Source organism: Marmota monax, unplaced genomic scaffold (assembly GCF_021218885.2).
Source record: "Marmota monax isolate L192 unplaced genomic scaffold, Marmota_monax_Labrador192_F-V1.1 WCK01_AAM20220418_F8-fsc00065, whole genome shotgun sequence".
Lineage (NCBI taxonomy): Eukaryota > Metazoa > Chordata > Mammalia > Rodentia > Sciuridae > Marmota > Marmota monax.
In genome coordinates, this window is record NW_026694038.1 from 10,385,706 (window position 1) to 10,411,572 (window position 25,867).

A 25,867-nucleotide genomic window follows, 5' to 3' on the forward strand; every position below is an offset into this window, starting at 1 on the left:
TTGTTAAGTTCTGATAACTTGATTACAGGAGGTGGCACATGCCTGTCATCCCAGCGGCTCCACAGACTGAGGAAGATGGCAAGTTCAAAGCCAAACCCAGCCTCAGTAATTTAGCAATTTAGAGTCTCAAAAACTAAAAATAAATGAATAAATAAAAACAAAACAAAACAAACAAACAACAACAACAACAAACAAAAAACCAAAACAACAACAACAACAACAAAAAACAGGGCTGGGCTGGGGTTATAGCTTAGTGGTTAAACACCCCTGGGTTCAATCCCTGGTACCAGAAAACACAAACAAACAAAACAATACCAAAAAATCTACTACAAATTGGACTCTATCCTTGTCTTCTTTCCCACTCGGATGGAAACTGTGGACAAAGTATGAAAGCATTAAAGAACAACAAAGCACACTTTGCCAATCATTGCAGTGTCCAAAGCTCCTTCTTCTGTAAGAGAATCAGAAGATACATTTCTTCTCCAAGGTTTGGCACAACTTCTAATGAGCAAAATGATGAGATTAGACTGGTACCCTCAGTCTTTTTCCAAATTATAACATGTTAATATAACCAATGGATTAAATTAGAAATCATGATTTCCATCCACACAACACTCAATACACATAGCTGCTTAGAGGCAACAATTATCCTTGGAAATTAAAGACCAAAACAGCACAGTATCATCTAACTATACCCTCAATGCAAATAGTGTTATCCAAAGAAGCTCCCAGTAAGAGAACACATGTAAAAAATGTTAATTTAGATAGACTGATAATTTAAAAACCAACATAGGCCCCTCTTTTGGATCATTTATGTAAAACTGTTAGTAAGTGTTCCAAGTTTTAACACTTGTCTATTCAAGACAAATTACTAATTTGCTAAAATTTTAATTTTTCTTAATCAGGGAAGTTTGCACCTAGTGGATCGTCTTTTTTTTTTTTTCCTTCCTAATTAACATGCTCTTTTCTTTCTGTTTGCCGGATATCCCCTACTTATTCATTTATTTTTTGGTTTTTCTTTATCACTTTGTTTTACATTTTTTTTATATAGCACATAGTTGGGTTTGTTTTTAAGCCAGTCTGACAGCCTATGTCCTTCCTTCCTTCCTTCCTTCTTTCCTTCCTTCCTCTCTTTCTCTCTCTCTTTCTTTATTTTTTCTAGATATTGGGAATTGAACCTGGGGCCACTGAACTACATTCCCAGCCCCTTTTATTTTGAATTAGTTAAGTTGCTGAGGCTGGCTTTGAACTTGTGATCCTCCTGCCTCAGCCTCCTGAGTTGCTGGAATTATGGGTGTGCATCACAACGTCTAGCTCAATCTATCTTTTAATGGATTAATTCAGCTCATTTACATTTAATTATATTAGTAATCTATTCTTCTACGTGTGTTTATTATTTGTTTTACATTGCTGTTTCCTTTTTTATCCTCTGTCTTATCTTTACTAGTTTCATCAAGTTGTCATTCATTCCCTTTTACTTGTTGTAATTTAATTGGTATACAACAAACAACACATTTTATAGTGTACAAGTTCATAAGTTTTGAACCTATGTACATGGCCTGAAACTACTACAAAAATCAAGATAATAAATATAGCTACCTCCTAAAACATTTCTAGGGCCCTTTTATATTTTTTTTCCTCCACTCCCTACTCCCATCCCCAGGCAATTAATGATCAACTTTTGTTAATAACTCAGTAATATATAATAATATATAATAACGTAGTAACTTTTTGTTACTATGGTTTGCAGTTTAAACAATTTTATATAAATGGAATCATACAAATTTATGTTTTTCTGTTTGGCTTCTTTCAATCATTTCTCATCATCATCATCTTTATTTTTGAGACTCATCAATGTATCAGGTGTAACAACAGCTTGTTCCTTTTCATTGCTGAGTAGTATTCTAGCAGTGGATACCCCCAGTTAGAGTATCCATTCACCTATTAAATATTTGGGTTGTTCACTGATTTGAATATTACAAACAAAGTATCCATGAACATTCATGTGTAGGTCTTATTGTGGATGTATGCTTTTATTTCTGTTGGCTATGGATGTAGGCGTGGAATGGTAGTAGTTTGGTTAACATTTAAGGGAATTTTCATACTGTTTTCTAAAGTAGTTCCATTTTATAACTTACTGTCAGTGTATGCAAATGCAGTTCATTTACACTTCACCAATCCTAGAATGTTAAGTTTTTAATTTTAGTCACCGAACTAGATATATAATGCTATCTCATTGTGGTTTGAATCTGCACTTCCCTAATGATTGATCGCGTTGAGCATGTTTTAAAAAAATATTTTTTGCCATATATATCTCTGACCACTTTTTAAATGATGGTTTGTATTCTTATTAGTTTTGAGAGTTCATTGTATATTCTGAATATATAAGTTCTTTCTTAGATATATAACTTGTAAATATTTTCTGTTAATCAGTTATCTTTTCATTCTTTATTTCTTATTTATTTATTGTTTATTCTAATTTGTTATATATGACAGCAGAATGCATTACAATTCATATTACACATATAGAGCACAATTTTTCACGTATCTGGTTGTACACCAAGTATCATCACACCATCCGTGTCTTCATACATGTACTTAGGGTAATGATATCCATCTTATTCCACCATCTTTTCTACCTCCATCCCCACTCCCTCCCCCACCCGTTTATCTTTTTATTCTTAAAAGTATCCTTCAAAAGGCAGAATTTTTTATTGTATAAATTCCATTTTATGGACTGAATATTGAGTATCACAGTTAAGAAATCTTCACCTGAGGAGGGAAGAATAGAATTCATTGGATTCAGCGAAGGGGAATGAAGGGAATGGAGGGAGGCTGGGAACGGGAAAGACAGTGGGATGAATGGGACATAACTTTCCTGTGTTCACATATGAATGTATGACCAGTGTAACTCCACATCATGCACAACCACAAGAATGGGAAGTTATACTCCATGTAGTTTGATATGTCAAAATACACCCTACTGTCATGTATATCCAAAAAGAACAGATAATTTTTTAAAAAGTGGGGAAAAAATTGTCACATAACATAAGGTCACAAAGGGTTTCTCCTAGGTTTGCTTCTAGAAATATTACAGTCTAAGGTTTCACGTTCAGGGCTGTGATGAGTCTTGAGTTACGTGAGTTTCCATTTCCAGGGGTCTTCTAGCTCCTCTGCTGATCTGCACTTCCCTGGGGCCTCCTTTTCCTTCCTTGTTTTTACTTCTCTGAAGGAGTTCAAGGATTTCCTTTATCATTTTTTTTTTCAGTGTGGATCCGCTGAAGTCACATTTTTCAAATTTTATATGTCCTAAGATGTATTTATTTCACTTTCATTTTTGACAGATATTTTTGCAGAGCGTAGACATTGTTTTTTCTTTCAGTACTTCAAAGATATTGCTTCATTGTGTTTTACTCACGTTGCTTATAATAAAAACATGTCAAAATGATTATCTTTATTCCTTTGAAGGTAAAAGTGTCTTTTTTATCCCTCTGGCTGGTTTTAAGATTTTTTTCTTTAATATGGATTTTGAGAAATTTGGTTATCATATGTCTTGATATGATTTTTTTTCATGTTTCCTGTGCTCAAGGTTTGTTGAACTTCTTGGATCTGTTAAATATATCTCCACATTTTGAAAAAATTTCAGCTATGATAGATTCATAAATATTATTCTGTCCCTCTCTCCCCCTCCTCTCTTTTGAGACTTTAATTGCACCTATGTTAGGAAGCTTGATGTTTTTCCAAGTTCAATCATGCTCTATTGATTTATACTTGAGTGTATCTTTTCCTAATATGTATATTTTGGGTTAGTGTCCACTGTTATGTCTTTAAATTTATTAGTCTTTTTTTCTGCATCAAATCTGCTTTTAATCCATCTAGTGTATTTTTAACTCCAGATATTGTAATTCTCATCTCAGGAAGTTCAACTTGGTTCTCTTAAAAGTGTGTACCATGTATCTACTTAACATGGTCAATACTTCCTCTAACTTTCTGAACATGCAGAATATAGTTGTAACTGTTTTAATATCCTTTTCTGCTAATTCTAGCACGTGGGTCCATAAATTTGAAAGCAGAAAATACTTACCAGAATGAAATCTTGCTCTGTATTTAGAAATCAGAACCCATCTCTGTAAGATTGTGTGTAAAAGAAAAACAAAATTCCTTTTCAAAAGCCAATTCAAAGGCCAGGCTCTGTGGTACATGCCTATACTCCCAGTGGTTTGGGGGGCTGAGAAAGGAGAATCACAAGTTCAAAGCCAGCCTCAGCAAGAGTGAAGTACTAAGCAACTCAGTGAGACCCTGTCTCTAAATGAAATACAAAATAAGGCTGGGGATGTGACTCGGTAGTTGAATGCCCCTGAGTTCAACCCCCGGTACCCCATCCCCAACAACAAAAACAACAAAAAATCAATTAGAGCCTGGAGTGGTGTTTCAGGCCTATAATCTGAGCTCCCCAGGAGGCCAAGGCAGGAGGATTACAAGTTCAAAGCCAGCCTGCACAATTTAGTGAAACCCTGTCTCAAAATAAAAAAAGATATTAAAAAAAGAGCTGGGCAGTATAGTTCAGTGGTACAGCACCCTTGCATTCAACCCCCAGTACTAGAAAAAAAAATCAATTAGATCTCAAACATTTATCTCCTGTGTAATATGGCCTTTAAAACCTCTAAAGGCCTTTAATACTAATTAATCTTCAAGAGAAGTGGTAATAAAATTAAAAACTGTTACTTCAGAGTTATGTGAATGATCGTTTTTCTATGCCCCTGTATGCTTCAAGGCCAATGTACCAGGAAATATGATGAATTTCTTATCTTCCAGAATGTTGCTAGGGTTTTACTATCAACAAGACTGGAAATGGGTTAAAGCATCATAGTCCAGGTATTAAGGGTTCACCCAGAACAAGACAGCATGGATCTTGGGTTTGGACTGGAGAATAAAGGTACACGTGAGGATGTCAGAGGGGCTGAAAGCCTCAGGAAAAACACAGCATATTTTGGGACATCCATTTTGCCTCTTGGTAAAGTTTTCAAACACTGGTTAAAACAAACAGATATATTATGCTGTAAAATGAAAATTCTGCAGATCTTTAAGATAAACTGTTTTAAGGTTTGCCTACGTACTAGGCATATTATTTTTATTATTATTATTATTTTTTACTTTTTAATTTTTTTATGGTATTGGGGATTGAACCCAGGGTCTTGCACGTGCTAGGAAAGCATTCTAACACTGAGCCACACCTCCAGCCTAAGATGAGATATTTAGACTTAGAAGAAATACCGAGCCTTGGGTTACTTTAGGCCATGCCCTCTGTGGGCAGGAAGGTTCTGTTACTTCGGTAAAAAAAGAGTGAGAAACCTTGTTCTAAAACCATGGTGCCCCTAAAAAGGGAGGGAGATAGCTCCTGACGGAAGGCCTGCACCTGTGCTGATAGGCCATGCGCATGCGGACATCCTCCAGAGATAGCAAATGGGAGCAAACCATTGCACACATTCATCATCCATTCATCCATCTTTTAAGCATTTTAAAAATGCCTCCTATGTAGCAAAGATTGCAATAGATGCTGAAGTCAGTAACAGGATTCAGTGCCTAGTGAAGGAATTCTCTAAGTTCTTCTTGCCCCAACATATATCATTAAAAAAACAAAAACAAAAACAACAACAACAAAAACTCTTGATCTGTGCCAGACATGGTTTCAAGTGATTTAAAGGAAATAACTTGTTTAATCTTTGTATTCATAATCCTCTATGAATGTAGATGCTCCCGTCATCCCATCACACAGCGGGTGTACTGTCCAGGCTGAGAGTCATTGTATAGTGGGACAGACATTTCTATAAAAAATCAAAACACTATGAGGGTGGGGTCGAGGCTCGGTGGTAGAGTGCTTTCCCCGAGTGCTCAAGGTCCTGGTTTGATTCTCAGACCACAAAAACTAAAACAAAACAACAAATTTTAACATTATGGTATAAGGGTAAGAGCTGTGGGACTATTTCTAAGGCAATGGAGACCCTTGGTTCCAGATAAAAGACTGACAGAGTTTATAAACCCCAAGTGGAAATGTCTTCCCTTCCTGCTTATTTATTATCACAGAATCTGTGCCTAATATGTGACTGACTTTTCATAGCGTTTGACTGATCCTGAACAAAGTCAGTGTGAAGCACGCCTCAGCTCACAGCCTCCCATCTGGTTTTGGCCAAACTGAGTGGTGGGGAATGTTATCTAATGCGCCAGAATTTAGCTCCTGACCATTTCTGAAAACAAGTTCTAGTTCTGTTTCTCTTTTCTCCCCAGCTGTAGGAAGGTATAACTGGCAAATAAAAATTGAATAGATTACAACAAACAATGCGATATTTTGCTCAGTTCTGTTTTTTTTAATTGATTTTATTAATTTTTAAAAAATACACGACAACAGTGGTTAGTTCTATTTCTTGGGACAGCTTTTCATGTTCTGTGTTTGGGACGTTAATAGCCATTATATGGAGAAATAAAAGGGGGGTCATGTTTTAATAAATTTGGTGAATTAACTCTAAGAAAGTCTTCTTTATTAGAGGATTTTCTCAGAATATTTTGTATGCTAATGTGTTTTATGAACCTCAGGGGGCACTGCTCTTTGGCATTTTCCAAGTTGTTTACCCACTCAACTCTTTTTCTTGTTGTCATTTTTTCTTTTGTTTGTTTTTTGGTTCTGGGGTTTGAACCCAGGGGTGCTCTACAACTGAGCTATCCCCAGCCCTTTTTATTTTGATTTTTTATTTTGTGACAGGATCTCATGAAGCTGCCCAGGCTGGCCTTGAACTTTCCATTCTCCTGCCTCAGCCTTCTGACTAGCTGGGATGACAGGAGTGGCACCACCCAGGGCTTGACTCTGTTCTTGATAGCCACATCATGACACTGCATTGGAATGGCTGGGGAAGCTTAGGTGTCCCACAGTTATAATGAGCCTGATCCTTCTTCCCAGGCTGGCTTTCCAAATACCTGTGCATGGGCCTCAGGGATAGTCTCCTCCCGTGTCTTCCTGACTTCTCCATGGTGAGGTTCTCACCTTCCTCTGGATCTCCTCTCTGGGGGCAGCTCCTCTGTGCCGGTGTTCCTCCTAATGTGTGGGGTTCAGAACTGAGGATAGTAGCCATCCATGGGTTTTGGGGTTAATTCTGATGGACATCTTAGGAACGCTGGGGACACTTTGTTTTTGTTCCTTTATTTCCAACCTGATAGGGAGGGTTGATGAATCCTTGATATAGAAATGATGGATATTAAGAGGCTTGAGGAATTTGGAGCAGTTCAGATAACAAATAGAATGATTCGTGGTTTTGAAGGTATGAGGTGTCAAACATTTGAGAGCTGTTAGGTGCAAAGCTCTATGGAGGACAGACAAGATCTGCACATTCATCTTTCTCTCAAAGAGCTAATTGTTAAACGATGGAGGTGTTCATAGAAAAGGCCAAAATTACAAGATAGCATCACCCACTGTCAGATTGACTAGAGCTATTGGAGCTAAAGGAAGATTCGCGACTAGCCATCTTTATGTTTCCTCCATGGAATCTCATGCATATCCTCAGGATGAACAAGCCTTGCAGAGGGACTGAAAGAGGTGGGCTTTGCTTGAAGGGGCTGTGTGCTCCCAAACAGCCTGGCACAAAGTGAAATTTTGATCACGGAATGCTTTTCCCAATGATATTTTATAAAATTAGAGATGTGTTTTCTAGAAGAAGGTAATGTTTACTCAAAGTCAGAAATCAGGGCACACCCTGGAGTCGACCTCTACAAAAGTCATGTGTTTAAATGCCAAGACAGAGGATTCTTTTTTTTCTGTTTTTTTTTAAAGAGTCCAAAGTATTATTCAGAATAAATTAAGGAATACAAATACTCTCTTCTCAAGGCAGCTTTCATATTTGAGGAAGTTCAGTGTGGTTGGCAGGAACACAGATGTTGGAGTGAGACCATCTTGTTTCTGTCGTTATTCTAATTATTGAGTGACTGATCCTGGATTTCTTAATTTCTCAGGGTCTCCTTTCCTTCCTTCCTTCCTTCCTTCCTATCTTTTACGTCTTCCTTTCCTTTTTATTTAAAAAATATGGCGTATTCAATAGTGTGACCTCCTAGGCTTGGCAGGAGTGTTAATGGGTTTCTGAACACAAAGCACTCAGAACACTTAGGAAAACCTCATTATTATGTATTTATTGCTATATAACAAATTGCCATTTGTTGTCATTATTTATTGTCTTTGTCTATTTTTGAGGGGCTGGACTTCAGAACAACTTAGCTGGGAGACTGGCTGGAGATTTTTCATGAAGTTACAGTTGGCTCTCTGCTGGTGCTGAGTCACGTGGAGGCTCACCTGGGCTGGAGGACCCATCTCCAAGGCAGTTCTCATATGGTTGGGGACTGGTCCCCCCTGGTGGGATGCCTCACTTCACCTTGGCAGGGGCGTCTCCACAGGGTGGTGGAGGACCTCACACCATGGCGGCCAACTACCATAGAGCAGAGGTCTAAGAGGCCAAGGTGAACTGCAATGCCTTTTATGACCTAATTTTGGGAGTCACACGCTGTCACTTCTCCTTTATCCCACTCTTATTCAGTGTGGGAGGGGACTCTATGAGGCATGATTGTGAGGAGGTGGCCATCCATGGGGGTTATCTTGGAGCTGGCTACTGCGGCCGTCAAGGAGGTACTGTGTCCTATTATGTGAACTGACATTAGGTAAAGGACACTTAAATAAGAATATTGTAAAATCCTGCAGCCTCAGCATTGTCTTCTAAAAGGACAGTTTTATAACAGGACTCCATTGCTGTAAAGCACATATCAGGTGCTTTGGTTTACACTTACTTGAAAGAGGAACCTGAAACAAGGCCTTGGGTACCAGGAGTTTATTTGGAAGCAGGAGGGAGGGAGGAGGGATGTGAGGTGAGGAAGGAAGAAGAGCCACATGGGGGTTGCTACTCCAGCCTCTGTGGACTGGATTCCTCTGGGACCTTCTAGGAGGGCTACAGAAGGCCTCCCAGCATTGTCCTCCGGAAGTGTGGATGACCTGCACACTGGCTCCCAACTCCAGGGTTTCTACTGGGGGCTTAGCTTCCCTTGCACTTCAGATCTGGACTTGCATTCTGGCTGGGGTTCTCCATGATGTTGGAGAAGGTCTGAGAGGAAGCAGAACCCTTGGCTCTTGGAGGAAGGATGCTGTCATCACAGGGTGAGTCTGAGCTCACCCAGCTGCGGTGGAAACCAGAGGAGGCTGAGGGACTTGGCGGGGATGCAAGAGGCACTTGCTTCATCGTGTTTTCAGGAGCTGGGGTTTGGAGGCTGTGTTAGTTCAGCTCCTCCAAGGAGCAGGTGTCAAGACCGGGTTAGAAGGAGGAGAAGTGAGTTGGGGAAATATGCCTTGAGGATGGTGGGGAGGGAGCTAGTGGAGGCTGGGAAAGCCCAGGACAGTGATGCAGTCTGACCCTGGGGAGGAGAGAGGGAGGAAGTAATGTGGGGCTGAAAGAATCTTAGACTGTGATTCAGGTCTGGGAAAGGTTCAGCAAGGCCAGTGCCAAGGCTTCAAGCCAAAGTCTCCCATTGGTAGAGTCTTGGGTTCGGCAGCACTGGACAACTTTGTGTCCAGCTGGTGTGAAGTGTGACTTTAGTGGAAACGCAGAGGTAGGTCAGAGCATCTCAGCCTGGCAATCAGGCAGTCACCCTCCCTCACTACCAGTGGGAAAGGCACATTTCTATCACCACAGGAGTGTTATTCATAAGCTACCACAGGCATGTATTTGGGGAACCAGAGTTATTTACTGTGAAATATTAGAGGTCTCCTTCTTCTTTCTGCCACATTGCCTGAAATTCTCCCATAAGGTACTAATTCCTGTGTTTCATTGTTGCCCTCTCTTCCAGGTCAACTCTGGGAGAAAGAATGCGTCACGTCACCAATACTTCAGCATGAACAAATCATTCAAATGCTTTTTTTTTCAGTTTTTATTTTTAAAAATATTTATTTGTTCTTTTTAGAGATACATAGCAGAAGAGTGTATTTTTACATATCAGACATACATGGAGCATAACTTCCCATTCGTGTGGTTGTATGTGACGTGGAGTTACATGGGTGGCCTCTTCATGTATATACGAACCTAGGAAACTTAAGTCCGATTCATTCTACTGTCTTTCCTAGTCCCACCCCCTTCGTTCAAATTCTCTTAATGTCTAATAGAAGGGATCTGGGACAACTCAAGGGCATGTGAAATTTGGGCAAGTGGCAACTATGGAAAGGGACTCAGATACGAGGCAGTGGACACACACACACACACACACACACACACACACACACGGGCACACCTTCACTTGTGCCAATATCTCGTTCCTGCTGGAAATGGGACAAAACCAACATCCAGTCTGCAGTGGAACAGCAGGTGAAATGTGCTTCCATGAAACGTCTGTTGGTGCCACTTTTCCCTATCACCTGAAGTTTTTGAAGGGGAATGTATTTTTCTGGGTGGTTTGAGAAATTAAGTAAATGTTTTCTAAGTGACTGGAATATATGAGTAGAGAAAAGGAGCAGGAGATCCTCAGGGTTCTCAGCAGGTGATCCGTGGGCCACCTGCTTTGGAATCCTGTCTTCCTCCCCTCTCACATCCCCACACTGCAGACCAAGTGACTCAGAAGGTCTAAGCCAGAAGCCAGCACTTGGACAAGGATTTCTGGTGATTTTTGTGAAGACTAGAATTTGAGAACCACAGGTTCAAGGATAATTATAGTGGGACAAAGGACACAAAGACCATCGCTAGGGGAGTTGAGCTCTGACACATAATCAAGATGTTCCCTATCTTCTCTTCAGAATTCCAGACGCCAGCTTCTGTCTCCAACTCCCAGTGGGTCCTTCAAAATTCCAAACTCAACTTGTCCCCGGCCAAATACCTCATCACCTGGCCGTTGCAGAGGCTTCTCCACCAGCCTTCCCCAGCATGGCAAAAGACCACTCCGTCCTTTTGGTTTGCGCAGACCAGGCACATCTGCCTTTTCTCCCTTCCCCTCGCTTTCCCTCTTTCTCCCCATATTTATCCAAATAGCTCAGCTTCACAACATGCCAGAATCATCTCAGCACAGTTCTGCCCTTCACGGCGGGCCTAGCTGCCATGAACCTGGCTTGCCTTTCCACAGTGCCTCCCGACCTTCTCCCTGCCTGTGCCCTTGCGCTCCCTCCCTCTCCAACCACTGCAAGGCCACCCTCAGCAGCCACAGTGACCCTCTGCTCAAAGCCATCCATCCGTTCCCAACCTCTCCTCAACTGGACACCTAAGTCCTCAGAGTGCCTTGGTCAGGACCCTAGCTGCCCCTCACTGCCTACAACTTTCTCCAGTATCTCCTGTGCCCCAGCCTCACTAGTCGCCCTGCTGTTCTGGAGCACACTGAGCATGACCCTGCCGGAATCTCGGCACTGACTGTTCTTCCTGGACCACTCTTCCCTCAGATGTCTGAGTAGCTCTCTCCCTCGTCTCCTTTACTTCAATATTACCTCCTCAGGGTCCCCTACTATTTAAAATTGCAGCCCTTCACAGTCTGCCTTCCCTTTCCCTGTCTTGATTTCTTTTTCGTAGCACTGGGCATATTCTAATGCTCTATGTAATTTATTATGCTTATTTCTTATCTCTTCCCAATAGAAGGTAAGCTCTGCATAGGCAGAAATTTTTGCTTATTTTATTCACTGCTGTATTTCAGGATCTAGAACTATGCCTGGAACACGAGAGATCCTCAGTAAATTAGTTTGTTAAGTGACAGTGGTGTGGCACGTGATTTTACGAAATGATTCCTCATAGAGAATTTGCCATATCTAGATTTAAAAAAATGGTCTACTGGCCTAGACCACCCATGGAAACATACATGTCATTTCAAAATAGCTGGCAGGAAACTTATCCATTGTGTCCTGTGGCTCTGGGAACCCTCCCAAGCATTTTTACCAGCATTATCTTTTTATTCCAAGAGTCAACCCTGTGATGGGGGTCCACTTTTATCCTTATTTTTCAAATGGGGAAGTTGAGGCTCAGGCAGGTTAAGAACTTGCTCAAGGATACAGTTAGTAAGCCACAAAATTAGAATTTGAACCTAAATTGGGAGAGTCCAAAGCTTTTGTGTTTAGCCAGTAAGTACACTGCTGACTCATAGAGTAGACCGCCTTAATGGTGCCTAACCTCTGCGGTATGCCTCTTTAAAGCTTAAAGCTGTGCTTCATACACTTTTAAAGATCTGTTTTGATTATACTAATATTACTGTGTTGTTTATTTAGTTAAGTGTTTCTGTTGGCATTTGTAGGAACATGTGCTCTTATCCCCATGAGCTTTTTAGATTTTTAGAACTTGTTGATCGCTTGGCTCTGCCAGTTCTTAAGCTGCTCAAAGGAATCCTGTAACTTCAAACACTCCCGCTGGCTCCCACTGGACTTTTAGATCCCTCTAGGGGCCCCTCTGAAGGCATTCATCACAGGCTGCCTCATTGTATTTATTCTACTGAATTCAAGTCAACGGGTTTCTCGAGTATCCCAAGAAAACAGGCTGCTGTCCAGGCTCTGCAGACAGGAGTTAGAGGCTACATGGTTCTTGCCCCTCAGGCTGTCACTGGAGCCAGCGAGAATACAGGAGCCCTGTGGAGCCACACGGAGCAGAGACACTCCTCCCAGGCACAGGAGCCAAGCTTGGCTGAGCCGGTAGTGGGATGAGCTTGTCTGGGGGCAGGGGTAGGGGACAGATGGCCCTCGGGAGGTGAAGCTGAGGTAGGCTTGAGGAAGTGTTGGGTTAGGGAGGCAGTGAAAGAGAGCCTGAGTCATATGCAGGGTGCGGTGACATGTGATGTGTTGGGGACACCATGTGAACCTGGTGTGGAGTGGGCAGTGCTGAGAAGAGGGTGACAGTGAAATGATTGCTTTCAAACTGTGCAGGGCTGGGGAGGAGGAAGTGAGGAGTCCATGACCCTTGTGGAGGGTTTGGAGGGAAGGGGTACATAACCAGTTTGAGACTGTGGTTCTGCAATAGAGTGGGGTGGGTGGGATCATGACCCATAGTGACCGTGTATCCCCCTTTCCAGAGGAAACCTCTGCCCAGGGAAAAGCATTTCTTTATTCCTTTTTTTTTTAACTTTAAAGAATTTAAGTTTTATGGTGCATGCTAATTTTACAGAATGGTGGATTTCGTTATGGCACTCGGTCATAATAATAATACTTCTCCTTGCTTCCCCTCCTTTCACCTGCTCCCCTCTTTCCCCTTCTTGAATCCTATTGGTCTCCTTTCTACTTTCATGATGCGTCCCCCCCGCCCCACCACATCCACTAGCTTCCACAATGAGAGAAACATATGCTACTTCCCTTTCTTGTCTCTGGCTCCCTTCTCTTAACATGATGTTCTCCAGTTCCCTCCATTTTCCTGCAAATGCTATAATTTCATTCTTCTTTATGGCTGAATAAATCTCCGTTGTGTGTGTGTATATATATATATATATATATATCACATTTTTCTTTTTTCATTCATCTGTGGATGGACACCTAGGCTGATTCCATAGCCTGGCTATTGTGAGTTGCATTGAGATAAACATGGGTATGCATGGATCTCTACCCTCTGCTGACTAATTCTTTTGAGTAAACACCAAGGAGTGGTCTAGTTGCTGGATCATATGGTAGTGCTAGCTTTAGTTTTTTGAGAAGTCTCCATATGGATTTCCGTTGTGGCTGTGTTAATTTACCTTCTCATCAATGGTGTATACACCTTTTCTTCACATCTTCACTGGTATTTATTTTTATTTGTATTCTTGATGATTGTCATTCCCAGGCAGACCATTTCATACTCATATTCTGTGCCCTGGAGGGCTGGGTTTAGAGCAGACACTCAGTGAATACATAGAGTAAGTGTATGTTTACCTCATCCAACTTATTATTTCTGTAAGTTTTTCTTTTTTTTCATGGAGATTTTCTTTTGAGTAGAATGATTGGGACTAGGGGAAGATAGCAGAAAAGCTCTCTGATCTCCCACTGACTCTACCTCGGCTGGCAGCTGTGGGCCACAGGCTTCAGTTTCTTTGTACATTGATCTACTCACTGTCAGATGAAAAATATTCCTCTTTCAAGCATTTTTTTAAAAAATGTTTGACTGCTCTGGGCTGCTTCCGGGTCAGAAGAAACACATCTGGTAGAGGACTAATAATAGGAATAGGTATAGTAGGATTGTGGAAATGGAATCATTCAAGGCCAGAATGGTCAGGTATTTAGGTGACCAAGGCTACTAACTGTCCACAGAAGCAAAAGGTATCTCCCAAAATAGATAGATTTTCTTGAATCCTTGATCTTTTAATTTTTTATAGTCAATTTATAAATTGAATTAGAAGCTGGGCATGATGGCACACACTTGTAATCCCAGAGGCTTGGGAGGCTGAGGCAGGAGAATTACAAGTTCAAAGCCAGTCTCAGCAACTTAGTGAGACCCTATTGTAATGCCAGATTCGTGGGACCCCAATAGACCTCCAGGAGCCGAATCCGATGCAATCACACAAGAGTCTTTATTGCAAGCTCGAGCCTGGACTCACAATCGTTCCTGACACAGCAGTCCCAGGGAGTAGTCCCGGTCCTTTGTTCAGTGAGATTTTATAGGTTTTTTTTGGGATACTCTATGCATCACAACATCACACAGCAAATCATTCCATATCGCGGGAAAGTCAAACAAGAACTCTTAACATTGATTAGCACATTCACTGGTGGGAACAAGTTGGGTAGCGGTGATTGGTCAGAACAAGAGGGGGATTCATTTGAACTGATTGATTTAGGCCACGAGGGGTGTATGTGCCAAACTACATGGTTTCCCAACATGTTATCAACCACCATAAACTACTGGGGGGTCATCAGTCATCCCAGGTATTTTCCCTGTCTCATGCTGATTGGTGGTTGCTAGGGGGTTGCTATGGGTCCTCACCTAGCCTAACTGCGTCAGGGACACCTAGCGCCAAAGATCTCTCCTTTTATTTACAGACAAACAACTCAGCAGTGTGGGTATGTGCTTAGGGGTGCTCTGTGGGTTTTTCCAAGGATAAGGGTCACGCCCCCTTCCTTGAACAGGTTTTGCTCTGAGGTAGAGGCTGGTTTCTCAAAAGTGGAGTCACATCAGTTTCTCACTATCTCTAATGAAAAATAAGAAGGGCTGGGGATGTGGCTCTGTGGTTAAAGCACTCCTGGGTTCAATCCTTGGTACAAAAAAAATTAAAATAGAAAAAGATGTATAGTCTTTAAAATATAATGAAAACAAAACCCAAAAAACAAAACAAAACAAAACAACAACAACAACAACAAAACCCCAAACCATCTACCATTAACTATTTGGAGGAATGGAAATAATTATGAATTTTTTTTGCATGGCTTAATTACAATATCTATTTTTAGTAGAAATTTGAACAATGTATGCTTCATTCTGTTGATGCTTATGGACTTATCTTCAGAGAAACTAAGGGAGGGAGGGAGGGAGGGAGGGAGGGAGAGAGAGAGAGAGAGAGAGAGAGAGAGAGAGAAAGGCCCCCTGACATTTTGCTATCTGTCTGCATTGGCAAGTTTATTAAGAAATAGAACTAAAATTAGCAAGAAGCAAATATTATCCACCAAGTGCAAAACATTATCCCTGGCCAAAAAGACTTGGCCTGGAACTTAACCCTAAAGTTGAGTCCATTTCTCCGTATGCTGAAAGCTGGTCTGTGTACCTGTTCTGTTGGTACCATTTTCTCAAAGTCCACACACTAATGAACTGGTGATTGTGGTTGGAATTGCCTTTTTATCTGCCTCAATCCAAGAGCCAACCATTTAAAACTTATTCAGAATTAAGAATCCATAGTAGTCAATAGAGAAACTACTCTACAGGTCTACATCATGCTCTACTATATTTATTCTATTGAGTCCTTATTTTTCCTGGGAAAATGATGAACCCTTCCATTTTTGTATTGTTTCATAATTGAAAAAGTGCCTTTCATCCATTACCCCATGGCAATCAGCAATCTTCCTACTCTGTGAGGAAATCCAAGCTTCTGATATTTTCCTAAAGTCTCTTGGCTAGCACCTGACAGAATCCTGTCCAGTATCTTTATATACTGACTCTTAGATCAGGATTTGCTCCCCCCAAATCTATAAATTTTTATAAAACTGCAGCAAAGCTGCAAATGTAAGTAGGGAAATCAATAATGTTCTAATTTCTAACTACTTGATTCAAGCAGAAATCAATAGCACAAATTGAAATAAAAAGGCCGTTAACATTTATTGAACACTTATGTGCTTGGCATTAAGAAGTACATGTGTTATCTTTTTAGATTTTCCTGATGACCCTGAGATGGAACATTATGTTCACTTCCAGTGTTACAGACGAGAAAAAGAACTTCTATGAGTTAACAAAAGACTAAATATTTATGCAGCTAGTGACTAGCAGAACTGTGTTCCAACCCACATTGGTTAGGTGCCAGAGATAAGGGCTTTCCCACTCTTTGACTCTCTAGGAAAGTCTAACAGAGGTTGTTTTTATATGACAAAGAACAGCAATAAACATTCATTGGGTGCTTCCTCTGTGCAGACAGAGCTGTCTGTTGTACATTCAATTTCTCTTTTTCTTCTTACAACAGATCGCGAAGGAGGAACAATTATTGCTCCTTTGATAGGTAGGATCCTCATAATCATCATTCCTGTGATTGCTAAAGATGTTGCTCATACAAAAAGGTGAAGTCTTCTCTCTCTGCTTCTTGACCACCATGTGAGCTGCTTCCCTCTGTCGCACTCATCCGCCATGATGTTCTGCCTCAACTTGAGCCCTGAGGAATGGAGGCGGCCTTCTACAGACTAAGACCTTTGAAACCATAGCCCTCTAATAAACTTTTCTTCCCATAAAAAAAAAAAAGAAAGAAAGAAAAAAGAGTGAAGTGTCTTGCCCAAGTCCTCAGGGTTAGTAAGTGGCAGATCTGGGATCTGAACCCAAATAACAGTTCTCCCAGAATTTGGGCACTTACTGTCCATCAAATGCACCAGGTTGTCCCTAGTTTTGATGAGTCTTGGAAGGTATGAGATGGGTCAGGATGCTGGGCCTCCCTAGGCATGTCAAAGGAACAATGTTAAGGCTTCCTGGACAAGCTAGTTATACACAAACTTTTCCTACAAGGAAAGGAAGAATTTAATAGGAACTTTCTATGAGCCCTTTGTCACAGAAAGAGTCTGTCTGGAAACCTACTTATTGGAACTTGAGCACTAAATATGCATCAAAGACTTGTCATTCTAAGGCAGGAGTTTGCATAAGTCAGAAGTTTGTTTACTCCCATGAGTCTGAATAAAGATCAAGGTTAGGTTAAATAGCTATTAATAACAGTTGGAGTTGAGTAAGAGAAAAAAACAAACCTCTGGGACTGGTTGCTTTAGTCTCTTCGATAGATGATCAGGCTAATACTTGCTACTGGTTTATTTTATATTATTATTATTGTTATTGGCTTCAGGTGCACCAAATTAAATCAGTCATAACCTTGGCTTGTAACACACTGTCTACACTCATCCCTGCTCCTTGTTTATGCTGATATTGTTCCAAGTAATTCTATTGTAAAGTGCAATTGAGATCACATTCCAATACACACTCCTGGGTTCTCTGGGTTTGGATCTACAGCTTGTGGGTGGAGTCTTTACCTACATTCTGGACACAAAACCTAGCAGGAGTGTTCCTGTACCCAGAATATGGTGGCACATGATCCTGCCAAGGACAGGAGGTTAAGTCTTCAGGGCAGAGTCAGTCACGGGCTTGGTGAGAACATAGTATTCATGACATCCTTTCCAAGTTCCAAGGAGATAAACAACTGATCATTTTCCAGGAAAACTGAGGCCTTGTTTCCAGGACCTGAGGATCTTCATAACCATATTTCCTCTGTCAGTTACAGAGCTGCTCCCCCTCTCACCCCTTCTCCTTGGCAGGGCCAGCTTGGGTGAGGGCAGCAGAGCTGCCTCTGAGGGGACACTTGGGAACTGCACTTTGCCCATGGCCCCCGGGGAGAGATCCCGCCACAGCCTGGAGGCTTAGTCATAGGGAGGAGTTCAGGTCCCCTGGAGAACATTCTCTCCCCAAACCAAGTCTGGCAAAGCTTTCACATTTGTCTCTTTTCCTACTCACAACTTCTTCTTTCTGCTTCTATGGAAAACATTTGTTTCAACTTCCCTATTCCTTTTCAAAGTAAGTTTAATTTTGAAACGAATCAAGGCTGGGCACTTCATGTTTCCAGTGGTTAGGGTCACTCTAAATACCCTGCCTCTATCAAGGGCACCTGTTTTTTTTTTTTTTTTTTTTTAAATCTAATTTGGTAAGAGCATGAGCTCTGTAGTCATATCAACAATTTCAAGTCCTAACTCCAATATTCATTGACACATTTGAAAACCTTGGACAACATATTTAATTTTGCTAAATTTTAGTCTTTACCTATGAGCTAATGGTAACTATCTCATAAAGTTATTGTGAAGATCAATCCAGATGTCGTTGTACAACCTCTGTTGTGGCACTTGGCACTTGGTGAGCACTCCCCTTCATGGTGAATGTTAATTACTGATATCATTGTGAAACATGTTTTAATATATTCATGCTTTTATTTTTCTGGTGTGGATGTCCTAAAATAGGATTTCTGGATCCAACAGCATTTATTTGTGTGTTATGTACTTTAATATATGGTACCAGATTATTCTCAGGAGAGTTTGCAATGCTTCACAATCTACTGTCAGGGAACAAGTGTAGCCGTCTTCATCAAACCTCACCATCATGGGAGAGTAAGGATCATTCCAATATTAGCCAGTGTGATGGGTAGAAATAGTTTCTCATCATTTTTTTTTGGGTGGGGGGTGGCAGGTACCAGGGATTGAACTCAGGGGCAACTCAGCCACTGAGCCACATCCCCAGTCCTATTTTGTATTTTATTTAGAGACAGGGTCTCACTGAATTGCTTATTGCCTCTCTTTTGCTGAGGCTGGCTTTGAACGCAGGATCCTCCTGCCTCATCCTCCTGAGCTGCTGGGATTACAGGCGTGTGCCACACCACCCAGTGGTTCCTCATCATTTTAGTTTGCCTTTTCCTGGCATCCAAGGAGATCAAGCATGTATACATAGATTATTGGCCATTTTCAGACTCTCTTCTACTTCTTAACAAGCTAAGCCTGTTTCTAGCCTTTATCTATGGAATTTTGTAAATATTTCTATTTTTAATAAATGTGAGTAATTTATAAGAGCTCTTTATGAATTTTGAGGATATTACCTATGTTCTCTCATTCTTTCCTCTTTGTTGTGATCTTTGGCTGTCTTGTCATTTGCATTTTTCATACAGACCAATGTAACCATGTTCCCTTTATGTTTTCTGAGTGTCCCATTGTTCATCACTTTTGAGAACTAAGTATTTATAGAAACAGTGCTGGGGACAGAGTGAACTAATGGTGTCTCCGTCTCAGTGGGACCAGAATCACTGTGAGACTTTCTAACACTGTTTTCTTGGACCCAGTCACAGAGTTTCTGGAAGAGGGGCTTACACTTTTGTCCTTGGAAAAGGAGAGTCTCATTTTGGAGAGAAAAAAAAAAGTTCTTTTTAAAAGAAACTCTCAGCTGGACAACACATTGATAATTGTCAAAGCTGGGTGCGGGCACAGGAGGGTTCTTTGTGCTGTTTCTATTGTTCTCCCCACTTTTGGATATGTTTGAGAATTGCCAGAAGCAGCTAAAAAACCCAAAGTTTCTGAGAGCTCAGAGAACAAATCAGAGTTGCTTCCTTAGGCAGAGCTGGCCAAGAAGCAGAGGTGTTGCATTAAATCGATGTGTGAGGTCCATGCCTCATGCTGGTGGTGTTGGGCAACGAGTCAGGCTGCCTGGTGCCAGCGCTGGGCCAGAGCCTGGGGAGCCGGCCAGGACTATGCGCCACCCTGGACCCTGGGCCAGTTCTCATCCCAGTGGTTTCACGGCTCCTCTCTCAGTTCTGTAGGACTCCATGGAGAGGCAAGTCCCTGGGTTTCTGTTTGTTGAGGAGACAAGTCAAGAAGAGAAGTCATTCTTCAAGTTTCTCTCCCGGGAGACAAGAGCAGATGGAGGTAGTGGTGGGGGTTTTGATGGTCAATAAATTAGAAGTGAGCCTCTTTCCCATCGTACTGGCCTCTCTTTCCCTCTGTTGAAAATCCTTTGTCGAGAGAGAAAGAAAGATGGCAGATTAGAGGAAGGCTGCATTCCTAGTTGCTCTGTGGCTTGAGATTCAAGCAGCAGGAGTACTGCTTCTCAGCAAGGTGGGATTTCACTAAACTTCATTATTGGACAGTCAGAGCGTCTCAGAGGCTCAGAAATTTGGGTGCATGGAATGTTGGAGCCAAGTCGGCCCTGCAGCAGCAACAGTGGCAGGGCCATTGGTTCACCTCAGAGGGAACGGAGAACCCAGAAAGAAATACAATGGACAGATTTGGCACGAAAACCTGAGATCAGAAAAGCAGCCTGCACTTAGAGGATCCAGAGGCTGCATTGTGAACTGTTTGAAAAGTGCTGTTTCTCAACTGGCCATGGAGAGTGGAGGTGGCAGCCATCTTGAGGAGGCCAGGCTGCAGGAGCCGGGAGGTCACAGCAAACTCTGCCACACTGTCCCGGCAAGCACCTGCCATGCGGCCTAGGATGTACCTAGCATAATGTGAGTGAAACAGGCACAGAAAAGACTGTATCCAGGTGGATTCAAGTTGGTTAAGTGAAAGGGAGCCCAACTAGCTTTTCCTTTGAGTCTGGTGGCTCATGTGACCAGCTGAAGTGGGTTGGGAATCTGAACAGGCGGTTGTGAATATACTCAGAGGCTAACCCTGGAAGGACTGTGTCTGTGGGCAGCAGAGTGGGTAAAGGATTGGCTCCCCTGCCCCACAGGTAGAATTCTTGGGAGGCTCCTGAGATTCAAACTCCTGCCAGAGATCAGCAACTGCTGGGCTTAGGGGTGTGTTGATTTAATCTCTCCAGAGCAGATACCACCCAACAAAACCCCTAAGGTCTGATGAGACCTAAGCCTCAGTGGCCAGAACTTCTCCCACAGAACTCTGCAGCAGCCCCATCTGGGAGTGCACACATCTGGTCTGAGCAGAGCTCCACCTGACAGTATTTCTCACTGCATCTTACCTTATACTGATGGGAAGGGAAGCTGGGAATTATTTCAACCAGATTCAGTCTGAACCATTCCAACTGGCAACTCAGTAACACACAAAAAGAAAGAGGTTAACAACCCCCAGTCCCCTCCCCACTCAGTACATAGTCCATGGAAAGAACACTTGGGCATAGGCAGTGACCATCCATTCTCATCAATTGTTTTGAACACTTCAGTAGAGACAATTTCTTCATTTTTCATTAAGAATCGTTCTTTATTTTTTTTTCTTTCTTTCATTTTTTTCCCACTTAAATGTAGTTATTTTTCCTTTCCATGTCTTTTGTGGGTTAGGATTTTTTGGTTTGTTTCATTTGTTTGTTTCACTTGTTTCTATTTCTCTTTTCTCCTGTTACCAGCCAAATTCTCGTTTTCTCTTTTTCTCCCCTTTTCCTTTGTTTTTACTATTTTCTCTTCCTTCCTTATAAGCATCACCTGCTATATCTCTTTTGCATTCTCTGTTCATTTTTTTAAAATTGTAAACTCTCTTCTACCTTCCTACCACATTCTCTTCTAAATGAACTATATATATATATATATATTTACCAATTTTTAAGGACTGGTTTATATAATCCCTGCCCCCAACATTCATGCTATTACAATTAATATTGCTGTAGATAACATAGTTGACACCTCTTGTTTGCTTCAATGCTAGATCTAGTTCATGGTTACTTATTGTTTTTGCCGTTGGCAATTGATGACCTCACTATGCCTATGGTTTTTCTTTTCTTTCTTTCTTTGTGTGTGTGTGTGTGTGTGATTGTGTGTGTGAATTAAATTGTAGATATTATAATAGGAACAAGGTGTTAATTTTAATGCTGTGGATTGTTTGCAGTGGTTATTGCTATTGTTTGTTTCCCTCTATTCTGTGAGATACCGGGAACCTACAGGGACACTATAAGTTCACAGGGGAGGGACTCTTCTGCTGAACTAAAATCAACATAAAGATAGCATACCTTGCTCCACACACAAAGTAAGACACTAAAACTCCAGCTATACTTTAATACGAAGAATAGAAGAGACAAAAACTCAAACTAACAACCACGCCTAGAATAAAAAGAGCTGGGGTGGGCCCTCAGTTCCACTCATGGACATCCACTGCTACAGCAAAAACAATTAACACAAAGGCTGTGGCTATCACTCCAATGAGGGGGTCTCAGTCTAGATCACTCTAGACACTTTGGCAAGTGAAGGCTGTGCCCTATAGAGACCCACACATAAGAGTTGAAGAGGAATCCATTTCAACAGATGCATAAAACCAGCACAGGAACACAAGAAATATGAAAAGCAGGGTAACAAGGCATCTCCCAAAATTCATAATTCACCAGCAACTGACCCCCAAAATATAGAGGTGGATGAAATACCAGATAAATAATTCAGAAGAACGATTATAAAAATCAACAAATTCTAAGAAAACACAGAAAGACAACTGAATAAATTAAGAAAGTCACTAGAGGAAGTGAATGATAAATTCATGACTACTAATCTGGCCTTACAGAACTTACCTAAAGAAGTATCTACTCATGGCCTGGGTTTGTAGGTCAGTGGTGGAGCAATTGCCTAGCATGTGTGAGGCACTGGATTCAATCCTCAGCACCACATAAAAATAAATATAATAGAGGTATGTGACCATCTATAACTAAAAATATTTTTTTTTTAAAAAGAAGTATCTACCCAGAAGAAATAAACAAACCCCAGGGTTCACAAAGGAAGAAATCTCTTTTAAGAGTAGCTAAGCAAATGAGAAACAGGACCAAATTAAAGATTATCAATACATCAAAACGGCAGGAATTCATAAACATCTCTCTATAATAATATTGAACATAAATGGTCTCAACTCTCCAATTGAAAACATAGGCTGGCAGAATGGATTGAAAAATAAGACCCAACTGTATGTCATTTGCAATAGAAGCCCCTTACAGGCAAAGATAGACAAAGACTGAAAGTGAAAGGATCAAAATTGATATACCATGTGAATAGAGCCCAGAAACAAAAGGAGTACCTACTCTCATATCTGATGAAGTAGACTTCAAACCAAAATTAATCCCAAGAGACAAGGTCACTTCATATTGGTAAAGAGAACATTCTTCTTGTTGAAGAAGATATAATAATAATAAACACTTATGCCCCAGATGTAGATGCAACTAATTACATAAAAGAGACACTATTCAAATTGAAACCTCAGATAGCTCCAGTACAATTAATTATACTGGGTGATTTGAATACACCTCTCTCCCCATTAGACAGGTCATCCAGAAATAAACTCAGTAAAGACTCTTGGTACCTGAAAAATATTATAAATCAAATGGACCTAACAGGCTTCTGTAGAATATTTCATCCAACAACAGCTGAATATACTTTCTTCTCAGTGGCTCATGACACCTTCTTTAAAATAGACCAGATTCTAGGCCACAAAGCAACTCTTAGCAAATACAAAAGATTGATACAATTCCTTGCATTTATCAGATCCTAAAGGAATGAAATTTGAAATCAATGTTATAGTTAAAGCTTCATCTCAGGGTTTCACAAACTGACTTCCAGACCACTCACGTATAATTGAATCAAGCCTTTATTGAAGCACACCAGTGGCGGCTGACCAGAACATAAAGCTGTTCCCCTGATCAGCCCTGAACAATTGCAAGGGCACTCCTTATAAGCCTGAAAACCGCAAAAGGGATGTTCAGGGGGTCTAGCCAATGCAAGCAAGCCAGGTTACAGAAGTGGGACAGTGCAGTCAAACGGAGGGAAGCCTAACCAATCACAGTTACCCCAGTCACCCCAGTTACAGAAACAGAGCCCCGTTACCCTAGTTACAGAAACAATGCCTCATTAGGTAGTTCCGTGTTCTTAAAGGTTTCTATAGCAAAAGGAAAAGAACATCTTGCTCCAGTCATGACCCTTCTACTTGGCATGGTTGTTTTACAGGATGAAGTCATAAAACAAAATGGAGTCACATTTGCTCCTACTATCACATCAACATAACAAAACCCTACAGAAACTATACAAGCACATGGAGATTGAACAATACACATTTGAATGATGAATGGGTGATAGAAGAAATCAGGGAAGAAGAAATTTCAAAAATTCTTAGACTCAAACAAGAAAAGTGATACAACATACCAGAAACTCTGGGACACTATGAAGGCAGTTCTAAGAGGAAAGTTTTTATATATGAGTGCCTTTATAAGAAAAATCAGAGCTGGGCATGGCGGCCCATGCCTGTAATCCCAGCAACTCAGGAGGTTGAGGCAGGAGGATTTCGAGTCCAAAGCCAGTCTTAGCAATGGCAAGATGCTAAACTATTTATTCAGTGAGACCCTGTCTCTAAATAAAATACAAAATATGACTGAGGATGTGGCTCACTGGTTGAATGCCCCTGAGTTCAATCCCTAGTACTCCCCCTCTGCCAAAAATAAAGAAAATTGGAGAGATCCCAAGTAAACAGGCTAATGATGCATCTCAAGGCCCTTGAAAAAGAAGAACAAGCCAATTCTAAAACAAGTAGATGAAAGGAAATAATTAAGATCAGAACTTAAAACAATGAAATTGAGAATAAAATAAGAACAAAGGATCAATGAAACAAAGTTGATTTTTTGAAAATATAAACAAGATTGATAAGTTGTTATGGTTTGGATGTGAGATGTCCCCCAAAAGCTCATGTATGAGTCAATGAAAGAAGGTTTAGAGGAGAAATGATTGAATTGTGAGGGCCTTAACCCAATCAGTGAATCAGTCATCTGATGGGATTAACTTTGTGGTGATTGAAGGCAAGTAGGGAATGGCTGAAGGAGGTCTGGCAGTGAGGGTGTGGCTTTGGGGTATATATTTGTATTTAGCAAGTGGAGATCTCTCTCTCTCTCTGCTTTCTGATCATCATGTGAGCTGCTTCCCTCCACCACACTTTTCCACCATGATGTCCTGCCTCACCTTGAGCCCAGAGGAATGGAGCCTACAGTCAATGGACTGAGACCTCTGAAACAGTGAACCCCCAAATAAAAATTTTCTCCTCTACAATTGTGCTGGCTGGGTCTTTTAGTCACAGTGGCAAAAAACAAAAACAAAAAACTGACTAAAACGTAAGTCAGACTAACCAAAAGAAAAAGAGAGAAGACCTAAATTAATAATATTAATAAATTAGAGACTAAAAAGGAGAAATCACTTGAGACATCACAAAAATCCAATGGATCATTAGGGACCATTTAGAAAACTTATGCTCCAATAAACTGGAAAATCTAGAAGAAATGGATACATTTTTAGACACATAAGATCTGCCAAAATTTAATCAAGAAGACATACAAAACCTAAACAGACCAACAACTTGTAATGGAATAGAAGCAGCAATAAAAAGCCTTCCAACAAAGAAAAGCCCAGGACCATATGGATTCTCAGCTGAATTTTATCAGACCTTTAAAGAACAACTAATGCCAATACTCCTTAAATTATTCCATGAAATAGAAAGGGATGGAACACTTCCAAATTAATTCTATGAAGCAAGTATCACACTCATGCCAATACCAGATAAGGACACATCAAGGAAAAAAATGATAGATCAATATATCTAATGAGCTTAGATGTAAAAATTCTTAATAAAGTATTAGCAAATCATGTTCCATAACATATTAAGATTATACATCATGACAGTCTTTGGTTTTATCTGAGATGCAAAGATGGTTTAACATACACAAACAATAAATGTAATTCATCATATGAATAGGATTAAGGACAAAGA

The 25,867-nt window shown here is 40.9% G+C and overlaps 2 long non-coding RNA genes across 2 annotated transcripts in view; one reads left to right on the plus strand and one right to left on the minus strand.

The window, feature by feature from the left end:
* Positions 1–18,588, plus strand: LOC131424941 (uncharacterized). Its single transcript, XR_009228612.1, has 2 exons — positions 1–12,670; positions 16,600–18,588. It is a non-coding gene; the product is annotated as an uncharacterized LOC131424941 (long non-coding RNA).
* The window catches only part of LOC131424939 (uncharacterized), a 17,650-nt gene continuing 7,999 nt past the window's right edge, over positions 16,217–25,867 (minus strand). The window contains exon 2 of the long non-coding RNA XR_009228610.1: positions 16,217–20,151. This is a non-coding gene — a long non-coding RNA (uncharacterized LOC131424939). The remainder of the gene's footprint in view (positions 20,152–25,867) is intronic.